At 40.0% G+C, this 14,585-nt stretch overlaps 1 long non-coding RNA gene across 1 annotated transcript in view; it reads right to left on the reverse strand.

Annotated features, from left to right (window-relative positions):
- Window positions 1-3,574: 3,574 nt before the first annotated feature.
- The window catches only part of LOC126162236 (uncharacterized), a 445,390-nt gene continuing 434,379 nt past the window's right edge, over window positions 3,575-14,585 (reverse strand). The window contains exons 3-4 of the long non-coding RNA XR_007535038.1: window positions 6,976-7,191; window positions 3,575-3,751 (exon numbers count right to left, since the gene is read on the reverse strand). This is a non-coding gene — a long non-coding RNA (uncharacterized LOC126162236). The remainder of the gene's footprint in view (window positions 3,752-6,975; window positions 7,192-14,585) is intronic.

The following is a 14,585-nucleotide window of genomic DNA, read 5'->3' on the forward strand; positions in this document are numbered from 1 at the left end:
TTATGTATTTTACCGCATTGATTGCATATCTCCGAAACAAGAGTTCTTTGTCAGTTGCCCAGTTAATGCATCTTCAAGGAAAGGCTGAGATTTCAGGGTTGTATAGGGTTGTTTACGGAATGTGGAATAAATTACTTCACGTGTGCTTTCTTACGTTTACATACATAAATATTACCGACGTTTGATGTAGTGAAATGTTCTTAATATGTTGTGAAATATTTTTTAGTGCTTAAACTTCGGGGCGCAACAAGTATGCGTATAATCAGCTTCAAAACATTGATTGAAATTTAAATACGAGACCACTAAAAGTCGTTAACTTTCTCCCAAGAAAAGGATTTCTTACGAATTTTTGCAGGCAAATTGTTTCAGAGGTACGTGAAAAGTTCTAAATTACTACATCCGAAATCTCAGACAACTCCATATTTGAACCATCTCGAAGTTTACCCTTTGATTTGTTTGGTTCAAGCAACAGCCTACCTGCCTATTTCCACGGAATTGTTGCAAATACGTCTCGACACTGAATGTGGGATGTATTTTGAAATGTATTGTGAACTGTATTGTGTAGCGATGCATGATTCACCACTGCTATAACTTTTGCCATGAAAATATTGCAATGAATGACTGTAAGAGCTTAAAAAACGTTCAAGAGTTTCATGTGATAATGATTTGTTGACAGCAATAGTCTATTGAAACGAAGCATAAGGCGCAGCTGACAGTTATTAATGCTGCTGTTATAGCATAAGTGTTGTTGTTGTTGTTGTGGTCTTCAGTCCTGAGACTGGTTTGAAGCAGCTCTCCATGCTACTCTATCCTGTGCAAGCAGCTTCATCTCCCAGTATGTACTGCATCCTACATCCTTCTGAATCTGCGTAGTGTAATCATCTCTTGGTCTCCCTCTACGATTTTTACCCTCCACGCTGCCCTCCAATGTTGAATTGGTGATCCCTTGATGCCTCAGAACATGTCCTACCAACCGATCCCTTCTTCCAGTCAAGTTGTGCCACAAACTCCTCTTCTCCCCAATCCTATTCAGTACCTCCTCATTAGTTATGTGATCTACCCATCTAATCTTCAGCATTCTTCTGTAGCACCACATTTCGAAAGCTTATATTCTCTTCTTGTCCAAACTATTTATCGTCCATGTTTCACTTCCATACATGGCTACACTACATACAAATACTTTCAGAAACGTCTTCCTGACACTTAAATCTATACTCGATGTTAACAAATTTCTCTTCTTCAGAAACGCTTTCCTTGCCATTGCCAGTCTACATTTTATATCCTCTCTACTTCGACCATCATCAGTTAATTTGCTCCCCAAATAGCAAAACTCATATACTACTTTAAGTATCTCATTTCCTAATCTAACCGATTTAATTGGACTACATTCCATTATCCTCATTTTGCTTTTGTAGATGTTCATCTTATATCCGCCTTTCAAGACACTGTCCATTCCGTTCAACTGCTCTTCCAAGTCTTTTGCTGTCTCTGACAGAATTACACTGTCATCGGCGGACCTCAAAATTTTTATTTCTTCTCCATGGATTTTAATACCTACTCCGAACTTTTCTTTTGTTTCCTTTATTGCTTGTTTAATATACAGATTGAATAACATCGGGGAGAGGCTACAACCCTGTCTCACTCCCTTCCCAACCACTGCTTCCCTATCATACCCCTCGACTTTTGTAACTGCCATCTGGTTTCTGTACAAATTGTAAATAGCCTTTCGCTCCCTGTATTTTACCCCTGCCACCTTCAGAATTTGAAAGAGAGTATTCCAATCAACATTGTCAAAAGCTTTCTCTAAGTCTACAAATGCTAGAAAAGTAGGTTTGCCTTTCGTTAATCTTTCTTCTAAGATAAGTCGGTGGGTCAGTAGTGCCTCACGTGTTCCAACATTTCTACGGAATCCAAACTGACCTTCCCCCAGGTCGGCTTCTACTAGTTTTTCCATTCGTCTGTAAAGAATTCGCGTTAGTATTTTGCAGCCGTGACTTATTAAGCTGATAGTTTGGTAATTTTCACGTCTGTCAACGCCTGATTTCTTTGGGATTGGAATTATTACATCCTTCTTGAAGTCTGAGGGTATTTCGCCTGTCTCATACATTTTTCTCACCAGATGGTAGAGGTTTTTCAGGACTGGCTCTCCTGAGGCTGTCAGTAGTTCTAATGGAATGTTGTCTGCTCCAGGGGCCTTGTTTTGACTTAGGTCTTTCGGTGCTCTATCAAACTCTTCACGCAGTACCATATCTCCCATTTCATCTGGTGTGTATAGTAGCAGAAAAAACTCAGACAACTCGCATTTGATACGTACAGCCATGTGTGTTTGTGTTATAAAGGAAAAAGCAACAGAATGCAGAGGTGCAAATATTACAGCATGATAAAAATCCAGATCGACCCGATAATTACATTAAGTAAAGGGCACTACGGAAAATATAAATCTGGAAGGTCGGGCACGTGTCTCAATCATACTTCTCCCGTCAACTAACAAGCAATCGAAGTTCTTCTTCAGACATCAATTACTGGTCCAGAAGGGTATCTTGCTACACCTCTTTCTTCTTACATATATATAAGGGGTAGACAAATGAAAGCGATGAAAGCGAGACAGATGAAAAAAGTAAATAACTTGTTTATTATTTAAAAAGTAATCACCATAACTAATAATGCAATTACCCCACTCTGAGAAGACGGTCAATGCCTTCATGGAAAAATATTTGGTGTTGCCTACGGAACCACTATTGCACCCCAAACGGCCAATCGACTGTCACGAATGTCTTTCTCCTGGGCTCCAGAAATATGGAAATCACATGGGGAGAAATCGAGACTGTTTGGGGGATGTATAAGGTCTTCCTAGCTAAAATTCTGCAGCCTCGTCGAAACAATCTTGGCATCATGCGGACGGGTATTACCTTGCAACAGAATAATTCTGTCGGTCAATATTCCTGGGCGTTTGGACTTGATAGCGCGTTTCAATTTTTGCAGAGTATCCAAGCACCGCTGTGCATCAACTGTAGCATCTTGTTCCAAAAAAGTCAGTGAGCAGGGGGTTGAAGGTCGGCGCCATTGTGTTACAGGATAATGTCCGCCCACATGTGCCCGCATGTTGCCAAGGTTGTTTCGAATACACTGCAGACATTTCGCTGGGAAGCACTTACACATCGTCCATACAGTCTCGATTTCTTCCCATGGGATTTCCCATATTTTTTGGAGCCCTGAAAAAAGAAATTCGTAGTCGTCCATTTGCTTCTGACGAAGATGTGCACGTTTGGGTACAATCATGGTTCCGTAGGCAAAAGAAAGCATTTTTCCATGAAGGCATTGGACGTTTTGTCTCACATGTGTTAAATGTATTAACAGTTATGGTGATTACTTTCGAAACGATAGTGAATTTACTTACTTTTCCATCTGTCTCGTTTCCATTTGATTGCCCCTTATACTTAAACAGTATCTCTGGACCGAGCTTGTTACTCTTTTGGATCTGCAGAATAATTTTTGTGTTTGGAATGTTGGGTTAGTCCACGTGCACCAGCAGACCTTTTCAGATCCTTTATTAGTGTGAAGTATCATGTATTTTACTATCTTTAATATGTGTAAAGGCCGACGAACTGATTTCTTAGGATGTTCCTGTCCTTTGAAGTCTTCGGATTACGGGAAAGGTAATACAAAAGAATGTTTTCCTGTTGCCATTTCAGAGAACATTCTCCGTTTTATTGACACAGTGACGGCTATAGGGCAGCAATGTCAGTGAGATCTGCAACAAAAAAAACTTGCTTAGTTTTCTGGCAGTGTAGAACAAAACAACATTGTTTTATCTTACTATAAAAGCTATGAATAGGGTTTAAACGGCATGAGTTTGAAATAATTGAAAAGCTACTCGGATATTCTGTATATTTATTTCTTTGCTTAAGATTACAAATAATTATTGGTCTTGACGCTACTCTAAGGTTTTTTTGTTCACTGTTACAAATTGTAACAGCCATAACTTACATGTAATAAATTTCGTTCTTGTATGTATTATAATTTTACCATATGGACTGTTCACAGTTCTGTAGCAGATATCTACATTTATTTTTGGTAACGTAGGTTTTCCTGAGAACATAAACATATGTTCTGTATAGACAGACAGTTTCGTTGATCCTGATTTCATTCCCAATATGTTATTTGAACGCGTGCCATTAGATACTGAATATCTCAGTTTCTGTGCATAATTTTTCTTCAGTTGCTTTATACTTAGTTTCTTCTCGGAACACTACATTATATTAATGATAAAAATCGAGTAATAATGAGTCGTTAGCTTCTAATACTGCTTCAATTCAGCGATTTGTTGTTCTTAAACTGTGTAAAGATTTTCCTGCTGGCCACCTATTTTTAGTGTAAAATACTCTGAGAAGCCTCTACATCTAAAAAGACTCATTTCGTAAACGATAAGAATGCTGTATTACACTCTTCTGTTGTCGATACATGTCATTCGTTAAGCATTTAATTTCGTTTATTTGTTTACTTGCTTGCTTAGCGTGGGTTGGATTAGGACCTCAGAAACTACTTCCAAAAATGTTTAGTCACCATTAAATAGCTTATATTGCTCTATCATATTTTAATTAACTAAACAAATAATGTTTTGATCTGTATTTGTTGTAATCGTTTCGATAATTTATATGAATATATTATAATATATTATTATATATAAATTATCATATATTATTAATAAGTGGAGTTCTATGTGATATAACACACCACAAAAATGAGCCTCGTACAATACATAAATCCACTTGATGATGGAGATTTCGTTGAAACCCGTGGTCGAAGTAAATAAATTGTGAATGGTGACAGCTATCTTCTTGTTTAGTTTGATAACAACTCAGGTTAACAAATTCTTTAATTATTTCAAAATGAAATGAAGAAGAATGAAGTTATTAAGCTATGGTTAATTTAAATTGTAGAATAAATAATTTGCTAAGGGCTGATGTAAGATTTAGTATCGGAACGTAATTCAAATTTGTTGCTCTCCTTTCCTTCTCGCATCACCCAGTGGGGAGTCAACGTTGTAGGATCACAATTCTGCATGTACCTGTTTATGGTCGCGTGCGCTACAGTATTCGTGTCGTTTCGTGCTGCTTGCACGTTTGCACTCTCTTGTTTCCCGTGTCTCGTACGACGCCATTTTCACCTTGCGTGGAGATAAACTGATGAAACATGTATGCGGTAAACTGCTTCACGTATGTTTCTGGCTTTTGAACACTTGCAAGTTTCTAGCATTGTCGTGCGTATTCCTTCAGTTGGCTGTTACGGCGTCTTTTGGCGTCTTCCTCAGAGCCTTAAATGAAACTGATTTTGCACAAAATTTCCAAACAGGATCTGTCGCAGGTGCTAGACATTTGGCACACCATTTACGGGCGATCTATTTGCTTTTACGTGTATTTAAATCAGTATGTCTGTGTATGCGATGGTGAGACAGTATACAATGCTACTACAAGACAGGTTGGTTACATGTAAGGAAACGATACACCTCACTAATAACTTTAAAAATTTTAACAGCCTTTGTTGTCAGAAAACTATTTAAATCGTAATGTCACTGCAAATGGATTCAGAGCGCTACATCCACTACTCAGAGGTATTTTACTCCCACGTTCAGCAGAAAATAACTCCGGAGACGACATGCCATGGATAATTACTAGCGAGTTAGGAAGAAGGATATTCGATTTACAACTCGTTTTGGCTTATTTCGTTGTATTTATCATCATATTTGCCGATGTTCCATGGAACAGGATGTACAGAAAGCTGTATTAAGCTCAAAAGAAGAAAAAAATTCGGAGGGGGGGATCAATTTGTGGGTTTAAATGATCTATTTAATGAGAAAGCTCAATATTAAACACTGCACGTTAGTACTCCATTAGCTTGTAATGCTAATTTTATAGTAGACAAGCATAATATATTCGCAAAAAGGAAGTGGGCAAATCATAATGCATAGATTTTTTATAGCTATTGTTTTCCCACCTTAGAATAACTTTATGATTTAATCAGTTCTTAATGCCCTTTCATTGTATACCGCCACGCTACAACGAGTTCTAATTTTTGTCCACCTCACTCTTACTGTGGAAGGTCTACTATTCAAAGAATGGGTGTAAAGAGCTAATTAACCATACAGTTAATGTAAATCGGAAAAGCAGGAACTTTTTTAACCGCACTACATTAGTGTCTCTCAGATTTCCACGAAGAGTGGACATACTGAATCTTTATGAATTTTAATTAAAGTTTTCAATCCTTTAATTTCTCATTTTAGTCAAAGCAAACAGCAAACAGCCTCGAGAAACAATATTAAATATAACAAAAATGTGAAATATATAGCGCTTATGCATAAGTAAAATATATAGAAAATAGGAAGCGTCTTCCCTAAAACAGTCACCATAGCTTTTTGTACAAAAGCTTCCCTCAGAATGAAACTACCACATAAACTCTACGATGTTCAAGTAAATTCATTAGATCTGGAGGTATACAGCAAAATTTACAGTATGCTCCTAGTAGGACAGACTAGGCTCAACGTCCGACACACTTTGAGGACCACGTAGGCACCAATAATGAAGTTGGATTGAGTGTACACCAAACTCGTGCGAAGCACAAGAATGGAAACACAGAACATAGAAGTGATCCATATAGCCCCAAAGATACGTTTCCTGGACATACTGAAGGGGCCTGAAATATTCGTCCACCACTTAAAAGAACCAACATTTGCATAACGTCGATCCGCTTATGCTGGGACCATACCCAGCAGTAGGGGTTAAGCTGTGACCTTTACACGAACCTGAGCCTCTGCCTCCTTCCCTCCCGCCCTCTCTCTCTCTCTCTCTCTCTCTCTCTCTCTCTCAGCGAAAACCGATATAAACAGGCACATCCAAGACGCAGGACTGAATGTGATTTGTAAGATTCTCCGTTATTTAATTTTGATTTTGTTTACCATTCATAATTTAATCTTAGTACCTGTTGAGTCTTAGACAGAGCGACTGTAATCTTGACGTAGGCCTACAAAATGCAGGTGCTGACACCACCAAAATTCATCGTATTGTGCATGTCTCCTTCCTCTGTAAATTCTCCCGTGTTATTCTTTCATCCAGCATCCGCAGCAGTTAACTAACTGGTATCAACAGGTATAAAGCATCACCCGTGGCATTAGTATTTTCACCAGCAACAGCACCTCTGGAACAAAACAGAACATCACAATCAGCAGATCATAGGATGAAAGACTATAATATAAACTTAATATCAATTCGCATATCATAACCATCGAACGAATATCTTCTATTACTTCCTTAATCTTGTAATATCGTCACAATAAATTGTATAGCAATGGCTGAAGAGCAGAAATAACTGCTGCCACCCCGCCCCAAAAGACGAATGAAATACCAATAGTGGACACTCCACTCAGCACTAGTTACTCCGCAACTACCATGGTGTTGGGTACATTGTTGCACTTAATCAGGTGTGTGTATTACTTTAGTTAAGATGACACTCAGCACGCCTTTTATCTATTTTCAACAGATCTGAAGATGTTCAGTAGCTGAATGAAAGCGGTAATCAGTGTAAGAAAAGTGTGACGTCAGACTGTGGTAAAAGACAGTTTAGCTCTCATACCTGTTATGCGCCTCTAATACAAGGCGTCGATTTCATGGTCTAAGATAATCTTCTATATTATTTGACCTCTGCTTAAAGATAGCCGAAACGTTTTCGAACTAATGGTTCCGTAGTTCTTAAAGATCTTTCTGTTAGCAGCTTCAAAATATTACTTCACGTTACATTCCCTTGTGTGAGATCAACAACGTCCTTGTGCATGGCTACACAGCCATAGTAAGTGTTCTGAATACAAAAAAATGGTTCAAATGGCTCTGAGCACTATGGGACTTAACATCTATGGTCATCAGTCCCCTAGAACTTAGAACTACTTAAACCTAACTAACCTAAGGACAGCACACAACACCCAGCCATCACGAGGCAGAGAAAATCCCTGACCCCGCCGGGAATCGAACCCGGGAACCGGGCGTGGGAAGCGAGAACGCTACCGCACGACCACGAGATGCGGGCGTTCTGAATACACATGAGCCCATTTCCAGGACATTGTGATACGGAATCCATGTATATATAATTTGGGAAATGATGTGTAATCAAGTGGAATGTACGAGGGTTGGAACATTAATAGTGGAAACTACTTATTTACAGCTCATACAAAGTAAATACGTGTTCAAAGTTTTGCTGACCTTAAAAGTAGTCACCAGCATTGTGTATAACCCGTTGCCAGCGATACATTTTTGGAACACAACCTACGACCAGCTTAGAGACAGAAGTGATGACACTTTGTGCAGGACCTGAACATCATTTTGCAGGACAATGCTCAAGCACGTACAGTGCAAGCTGTTCTGATTTGTTTGACTGATGAGGCTGCTAAGTGCTATACCACCTACTGCACTCCCCTGACTTAAGTCCTTGTGGGTTCAGCCCGATTTCTAAACTGAAGTAAACACTTCGCGGCATTCGCTTCAGAACTGCTACAAATTCGTCGGGCAATAGATCGCGCCGCGCGAACTGTCAACACAACTGGCACTGCTAAGTGTGTCCTACGACTTCCGCATGACTGGCAACGGGTTATACAAAATACTGATGACTACTTTGAAGGTTAGTAAAACTTTGAAACACGTATCTTTTTGTACCAGCTGTAAATAAGTAGTTGACACTATTGAAGTTCCAATCCTCTTATTTATCGGTGTCTTCCTCATTAACTCGTGCTCGGACCCACGTTGCATCAACCTATGTAGTTAGTGATGAGCGGTTGGTCTTTACTTTTGTTCGCACTGCATGCTATTGCCGTAGCCGCGAAACGTAGATGGATCTTTGATTTTTGAGGCACTGCGTAATTGTCGAAATCTGATAATTGTCTGCAAGTGACATAAAAATTAACATAGAAATTTTAAACAGCCAAAGGTGGCAAAATCGTTGAAACCTTCAAAAACCCTTTTTTGAATGTTGATTTACGCAGCAACGGCAGTTACCTGTTAAGAAAGGGATGTGATCGAATGCGTTTGTGAATCTGTAGCGCGAGGGGATGGTCAGCCACCAGCTTCAGTATCCAATACCGCCAGAAGAAAACTAATTTAAGATTGACGACAGTTGGAAGTCTTACTGGTTGAGATTAGCTACGTACGTTTGTCGTTCACGAAACGATAATTTTATCTCATAGCGAACAGGTCTGTTCCGTTAACGCCGTATTAAATAGGAAGTTCGGAAAGGCACGTGGCTTGATCTTGGAGAATCTGGCAGGAAGGAAAGAACGGATGGGAGGGTTGAACTGGAGGGAGGAAGAAGCCCCGTAACGACGATCCACATAAATCCGCGGCCAAATTGTGGGGTACGGCCGCTGCGTGGCAATAACTCAGGGCCGGCTGATGGCTAAATTGAATGAAGGGCGTTAGCGGCGGGGGGTACGGCACCTGTGCTTCCACGGGCTGTCTCTACTCCTGCCAGCGCTGCACGGTTGCTCCACTGTGCAGCTCACTTCACTCCTACTGTGGGTAAATTTGTTTGTTTGCTGCATGAAGTTCATGTGTTGCCGTCTACATGCTATGACGGACCTACATTAATGATATAGCTAACAATAATAGTTACAGTAATAAATCATATACAAGTATGGTATTCAGTCACAATTCGTATTTACATTATTGTTCTAAAGTAAAATCACTGGACGAAACATTAGTGCCAGTGCAGATGCGCTCTACCGAAACTACGGTTCGGTAGTTCTGGTACAGTACATAAATGACGTAGTAAATGGTAGGATTATCAGTAGTATTGGTAGCACTGATATGGAAAGAAACATAAGTTAATGTGAGAGAGACGAACTGGGAGCCAACGACTTCTCTTTGTTTTGTTTGTTTTTTGTTTGGTTTGCACATAATTTCAACCGCACGGTGTTCACTTTAGTCCATTTTGTATTTTACATCCTTAAAAGCTATATACTGCATTTTATAAGAAAAAATAGCTGCTCACATAACTTCTGTACTTTTATGTAACCAAAACAATTACTCTTGATGCATGTACTGTTTACATGCACAAACGCAAAAAAAAAAGGTTCAAATGGCTCTGAGCACTATGGGACTTAACATCTATGGTCATCAGTCCCCTAGAACTTAGAACTACTTAAACCTAACTAACCTAAGGACATCACACACATCCATGCCCGAGGCAGGATTCGAACCTTCGACCGTAGCAGTCGCGCGGCTCCGGACTGAGCGCCTAGAACCGCTAGACCACCGCGGCCGGCACAAACGCAAAAAATCTATATTATTTTTTGTTGTTGTTTTGTACTCAATAAGAAGTTCTTCATCATCATCAAAGGCAAGAGTTTCCTGTCATAACTGCGAAAGTTTTTCAGCAATAACAGAAACATATAAGTCAATGAAGTATTGAACTGATATTTGATATGTTTCTATTTTGCACTTTTTAAAATTATATCTTTTTTGAGAAAATTTAGTTTTCCAGCACTATATTATAAATCAGTGTTTCTTTATTTTTACTACAACATCCCTCTGTTTCAAATTACAAATCAACATTTAACATTTTAATGTTCAGATAATAAGTTGCCGTCTCTTTAATCTAAGAATAGATGATCAATGCAGCTAGCCGCTATCTCTGTGTAATGTCTTGTCTGTATAGACGTGTATCTGTTGTCTTTAAGATTCCTTCACCTTCACACATAAGTCTATACAGTAAAGTAAGGCCCTCCCCGTTCTTGGCTGATCCGTGATAAGACAGACGAAAAATTAGACTAATGGAGGATTATTAGTATTATCTATATTTTCATTCGCTCTCTCTCTTTCTCTCCTTTATCTATGTATAGTTTTTAATATAAGATTTCATTACGTGACATAGTGATAAAAAGAATCAGCCAAATAGAATCTTTGGTGGAGTCCTTCGTCTTGGTAATCAGCGGCTGGCTTGCTGTAAGAGATCTTTACATTTATTATTACTGTTAAACACTGCAGTCAGTCGGGAGAATCAATCGTTTGGACAATTAGTTCCTTTTACGAAAGATTGAGAATTCCAGATGTGTACGAATCCTTTTTGGACGATTTTACACAGACTCAGTGATTGCAGGCTCTCTTCGACACAGCTGAAACTTCCCCACTAATTACAGGGCCAACGTGATCAACAAATGATTCAGAAAAAACTCATTCGTTCATTCACTCGAGAACAAAAAGTCACAAACCTTATTTATGGAGGAAATCTTGTATTAAATCCATCTCCATTACATGTCCAGATCTCCGGTGATTCCACGCCTTAATTATTTTCCTTTTACAATCTCTTTCTCTTCAAAACAAACCGCTGGCGGCACAAATGTTAATTGGCTCGCTTTAGCGAGAAGAAAAGCAGAATATGTATCTCTCAGAAACACGTCAATCCCTCAACAGATACTCCAGAAGCTGTCCTAGTTACCCCTCTAACAACCACGGAGAATGCATATATGCATCTCTGTTATTTCAAAGAATAAATACACTAGAAAATATTTTGGCGTCGACGAGCTGTCGCCGCATATATTACGAGAAAATCAGATCAGATAACTTTTCCAAAGTGAATGAATGTGGATGGTTTGATTGAAAATGATTAATTGGTGCGTGGTAGAGGGTATTTGCTGTGGGGACATTACAAACAGTTTCGAATAAAACCCAAATTAATCAATGACAGTTTCAATTTTGCTATAAATTCTGTTTATTTTTAAGTAACAGACAGGAGGACAACTATGTTGAACAAAAATGTTCTGTAGGTTAAAAAGTCTTTTATATAGCCACAATCAGTTTTTAGACCGTTCTCCGATTCCGGTTTCTAGCGTAATATAGTAAGACACTCATTTCATGCACAAACGAAGTTATCGAAATGAGATAAGGGTTGATAGGTATCAAGACACCTAACATACAGGTAAAGCGGTTAAGATCTTAACTGACCAACGCTACTAGGGAAACTACCGTAGTCTACGCTTACTTACGATAGTCTACAGTAGGCTGCGGTAGCTTTACGATTCTAGGCACCCACTGCGCACAGATGAATCATTAAGTCTTTACAGATGGCGCAGCGATCGAGTCATTTGTTCAACCGCACTTGCGCTGCCTCTGCGTGAGCATAAGGCAGAAATGATCGCTGAGACATTTATGATTTAAGCCGCATTGTGACTAAACATGGGTCAATGTAAGGTCATGGCAGTATAGCGCAAAGGGGCAATCTTGTTTGGCCGTGTTCATGGCCATACGGCGTGTGAAGTAGCTGCATTCGTTGTTGTTTCTCGGCGGACTATTCAACAAATGCACTAGCAGTGGTGCAATACACGTCGCCGCGAAACCCCACGTCAGAATTATTGTCGAAATAGATCCTGACTTAGATGAACGGGAGACGCGTTTCACAGCTTGTGAATCAAAATGGCTTCCACGGAAGAGGCCATTCCTCACACAGGGACATAAAGACGAGACGACAACAGCAAAGTTCTTCGCTCTGAAAGTGACTCGTTTTCTGAACACTTCCCCAGCCTTTTTCATCTCGGGTGGTCTACATAATCACCTGACGTGAATCCAATAGAAAGCCTGTGTAACAATGGGTAAAATGCTGGTATCAGAATTCCCACAGTTTGGTGACTTTCGAGAATCCTCAGCGAGTGACTTAACCTGAATGCTACGTTCCTGTATAACCTTACGGACACACTTCCTAACCGAATCCACTTGGTTATCCAGTCCAGAGGCGGAACTACAGGGTATTAAATGATGCCTGTAATGATTTTTCATGGGGTGACTAATTTCTTGTCCGGTGATCTTACAATAATGACATGAGTGATTACAATTCTACTTGTGGGGTGTGCAGCCTATAACTGCTTATAACCGAAGAACTGATGTCTGAGGGAACAGTGAAACCTGCAGTTATAATGAAGAAAGACACTGTCAGTCACCTGGCATGTTTCATTGAGAAAAACGGATTAAATCTGTGATACACGGCATCTTCTGATCGATACATCTAATAATTATGAAGCGCAATTTATAATCAGGGCGAGGATTTTTAATCTGAATCCTAGCCCTGCTGATATACTCGGCTTCGCTGTAACGTGGTGTACGGGTCTGAGGATTATATGTATCACACGCGTAAACATGTTATTCTAGTAAAACATACTAAGTGGCTCAGCATTATTATTACTACTTAATCTAAGAGATATAAACTATACCGAAAACTGAAGAAATGTAACTAAAAGATGATAACAAAAGAGAAAGAATACAAAATAGGAAAAATACTGTATAGCTTAAGTCCCATGGAAGATACCTTGGGTTGTGTCCTTAGGATATACTCGTACATCGTGCCTTCACTCACGGCTGCCGGCCTGTGTGACCGAGCGGTTCTAGGCGCTACAGTCTGGAACCGCGCGACCGCTACGGTCGCAGGTTCGAATCCTGCCTCGGGCATGGATATGTGTGATGTCCTTAGGTTAGTTAGGTTTAAGTAGTTCTAAGTTCTAGGGGCCTGATGACCACAGCTGTTAAGTCCCATAGTGCTCAGAGCCATTTGAACCATTTTTTTGAAGAAATATAGCTTAAGTCCCATGGAAGATACCTTGGGTTGTGCCTTTAGGATATACTCGTACATCGTGCCTTCACTCACGGCTGCCGGCCGGTGTGGCCGAGCGGTTCTAGGCGCTACAGTCTGGAACCGCGCGACCGCTACGGTCGCAGGTTCGAATCCTGCCTCGGGCATGGATGTGTGTGATGTCCTTAGGTTAGTAAGGTTTAAGTAGCTCTAAGTTCTAGAGGACTGATCACCTCAGATGTTAAGTCCCGTAGTGCTCAGAGCCATTTGAACCACTCACGGCTAGTTTCCAACATTCCATTACTATTACTCTTCTATGCAGGTATGGCTAAGTCTCATCTTCCAGTTGTTTTTAGCACTTATAAGGAGACACACGAAGTGCAGCTGTTTTCTTCCTAGATAAATTAACAGCATTCATTACAACCACCGAATGAAGACGAAACAGGGTACCACGCTGACGACGCGCGTACAGGTAAGAAGAGTTCAGTGCACGCTGGCCAGCGTACCATTCCCATTACGATCACTGTATGTTATAAAACATTTATTATGGGTTTGGGGTTTGCTGTTCCAATTCTAATTAACTTCTTTTCAGAGCAGTAGCGAACTTCGTCTTACGTAAAGTGATGTAACCATCTGTATCTCTTCTGTTGTGCCGGATGAGATGGTCAAGACGTTAAGACGCAACACTGCATTCAGAAGTAGCGGGATTCGAAAATCCGTACGTTCTTCTTGATTTAAATTTGTTTCTCAGTGACTACCACCAGGAGCGTTCCTTTAACACGACACAGGCTATCACTCAGCCCATCTTTTACGAGCTAGAGCTGATTCTGCCACGACGACACCTAATACTCTCATTTTTCTAAATCCCTCCGTTAGTGGTGGTGCTTTTCGTTGGCACAGAATTGCATTTGAATTATAGTGGAACACAGACTTTCGGATTATTCAGTCTGACTAAAATGCTGTCATTTGGCCTTCTTGAATTCGAAATACTC

Source organism: Schistocerca cancellata, chromosome 1 (genome assembly GCF_023864275.1).
Source record: "Schistocerca cancellata isolate TAMUIC-IGC-003103 chromosome 1, iqSchCanc2.1, whole genome shotgun sequence".
Lineage (NCBI taxonomy): Eukaryota > Metazoa > Arthropoda > Insecta > Orthoptera > Acrididae > Schistocerca > Schistocerca cancellata.